Source organism: Vombatus ursinus, unplaced genomic scaffold (assembly GCF_900497805.2).
Source record: "Vombatus ursinus unplaced genomic scaffold, bare-nosed wombat genome assembly UNPS02014810.1, whole genome shotgun sequence".
NCBI lineage: Eukaryota > Metazoa > Chordata > Mammalia > Diprotodontia > Vombatidae > Vombatus > Vombatus ursinus.
In genome coordinates, this window is record NW_020954588.1 from 4,717,828 (window position 1) to 4,720,817 (window position 2,990).

At 44.0% G+C, this 2,990-nt stretch overlaps 1 pseudogene; it reads left to right on the plus strand.

Moving 5' to 3' along the window:
- The first annotated feature begins 306 nt into the window (after positions 1-306).
- Positions 307-2,647, plus strand: LOC114053154 (annotated as a pseudogene).
- Positions 2,648-2,990: the final 343 nt, after the last annotated feature.

Sequence of the window (2,990 nt, forward strand, 5' to 3'; positions counted from 1 at the left end):
CTATAGTTTTCTTTTTTTTTAACTGTTTATCAAAATATTTATTTTAGGAGACCCCCTCAAAAAAAGACCCTCCTCATTAGACAGACACCCCAATGATTGTAGTTTTCTACAAATGGTGAGTCTATGGCTCTGTCCCATCTTGCCTTTAGGCGAGGAGTTCATGCAGATCATCCAGCCAAAAGTGAGTCCAGCCCAGTGTGTACCTGGAGCCCCAGTCAGAGCAGTGTGGCTTACTGCTAAGTTATTCATAGAAATCCAGGGTCTATAAGACCTTCTACCTCTACCACAAGCTCCTACTAACAATTAATGCCCATCTATAAATTGATCTCTTACTTAGCACTTGTTCTTGTGGATAATGGAAATATTCCCCTGGCAATTTTGCTGGAGCCTCCTCAAAAGCCACTGACGTCCTAACCCTCAACCCCAATTGCAGCAGTGACCCTTTCACAGTATTGGATGTGGAGATCATCTACTCAAAGAACAATGTCTGTGTCCATCCCCTGGAAATGCTGCAGGGCCTTGGGGAGCATCTCTCAGTTTGTTTGTGCTTCTGCATGGAAAAGGATGAACTTCTGGGGACCTTGCTTAGTTCCCTAACTCCAAGATCCAGAGACAAGACAAAGAGGCCCTGAGCTATACCACTCCTGAAAGCTCCCCTAAATCACCCCTGAAAGCAAGCTCCCTGGCCATGCTCGGGACTCTGGAGAGCCTCATCAGCCATCCCCTGTGAAACCAAGATACCCTCTGATCCCTAAGAATGAGGATATCTTGGTTGTGGCCCAAAGTTTCCAAGATGAGGAAGAAGTTTATTAGATGATGGGGAAAAACTATCCCAAGGCTTGGGGACAGATGGTCCTATCCAAGCTACCCAGTCTGTCCATAGTAACTCAGAAATCTTATCTACTATCAGTTCTCAAGATGAGCCAAATAGCTCTGAATTGTCAATGGATGGGACAGAGAAGAAGCCAGAATTGAGTCCAGAGCCTGGAGAAGAGGAAGGCTCCTCGGAGCTTTCTTCTGATGACGTGAGCACGGGCAGTACTTTTGATTCTAATTCTGATGCCTTTTCTTCACCACTCTGTCTCTAGCCAATAAGTGAATCCCTTACAGACAGCATCAATTCTGTTTTTCTGGACAATGATGACAGAGAGACATGTGACAATCACATGACCTGTTCCACCTGCTCCATCTCCAGCCTTGACACCAGCCTTCACTTTCGTCAGAACAGTGGCTAACTGAAAAACTTCAAATGGGATGAGCGACAAAAGATGTTTGCCTCAAACAGATCTGTCTGTTATTTGGGGTTGACTTGGGACAAATGAGGCCTCTCTGCCTTTTCTTTAGTGATGAGATCTGTACCAGTGGGAAGCTGGTTGTTGCTAGCCAAGAACGTCAATACAAGATCTTCCATTTTCACCATGGTGGCAGGGATAAACTGTCAGAAGTTTTTCAGCAGTGGAAACACTGTTCTGAGAGTCATCTCAAAGACCAGGTTTCCAATGAAAAAAACTTGTATAAAGTTCTTTACCCAATGTCTCAAGTTTCTTTCTTCATAGACCCACCAAGAGGAAAATATGTATAAAGAGGTGGATTCTGCACAGGGCTTAACTACTTGAATGAGTCTGGGTGGGTAGAAGAGGAATATAAGCTATATAAGGCCATTGATGCATCCATTTGGGGCGAAGTCTGACCCTTCCTGCTATGCTATTATAGCCATGACAAAACATGACATAACATATGCTATTACAGTCTATATTCAACGAGCAAGAGGTACTAAAGGTGCAGAAGAGAGGTGGATACTCAAAGATCCAGCAGAAAAGGCTTTCAATGACTCCAGAAGAGCAGAAAGAATTCTGGCGCCACATTGACAAAGATGTAGTTTGGACAGGGTGGAGCAGTCGATTCTTCTGAAGAGAAGACAATCCAAATGTGGAGAGCACGAGGAGAATTTTGCTGCACTGTGCAGTACACAACCTAATCACTGGTTACTCCCAGGGTATGTCAGACCTGGTGGCTCCCCATCGTGGTTGAGGTTCTAGATGAATCAGATACTTTCTGGTGCTCCACACATGATCTTTGTCAGTTCTGCTCAGGATGAGGACATAGAAAAAACAGCTGCTATACCTTCCTGAGCTACTTTGGCTGGTCCATCAGTGTTTTTACCAGCATGCAGTTTCTCTCAGGGTTTCTGCCATTGCTGGACCCTTCTGTGTTTTAAGCAGGAGCTTCAGGATGCAAAAGTCCTGTGCATGTGGGAAGCGTGTTGGGTTTATTACTAGACAGACTACTTCTACCTCTTCATCTGTATGGCCATTATGGTAATCTATGGTTGGTGGTGTCATAGAATAACAGCCAGCCACTGACCAGATGCTTTTGCACTTTGGAGATCTGGCTGTGCACATGAATAGGGAACTCATACTCTGAAAGGTGAAGAGTTTGCTAAAACAGTTGCCCTGGATTCCATGCAGTGTACGTGACCTCTATAAATTCTATGGGACAGGTATGTGTGGTAATGGTTATGTGCTTGTTGTGGAGTGTACTCGGCACCAGTCTGAATCAGAGTGGTGGGACAGTAGAAGTACCTTCTCCAACATCTGCCAGTGAAGGCAAGAGGGACCCAAAGGCAAAAGAGGTCTCCCTTAAATAGGGCCAGTTCAGAGAGCTGGAGAGGGGTTGGAAAGAATGTTTCCAGGGGAACTCTCATTAAGAGGCTTCAGAGTTAGTCATGGGATAGGGTAGAAGAAGAGAAGAGGAAGTGTTTACCAAAGCTACCATTGAAAAAAATAAAGAACAAACTTTTCTTTTTTTAATGGTAACATCAGAAACCAGGAGAAATAGAATGAAGATACAACCACCAACACAAAAAAAAATTCGACTTAATGACAAAATGATGAAACCTAACTGGAATCTCACTCCAAGGGTAGCAGAATTCCTCAGCCTTTCTTGTTGCCTGTTTAAACTAAAGAGTAATTTTCTAAGAGAATCCCCTT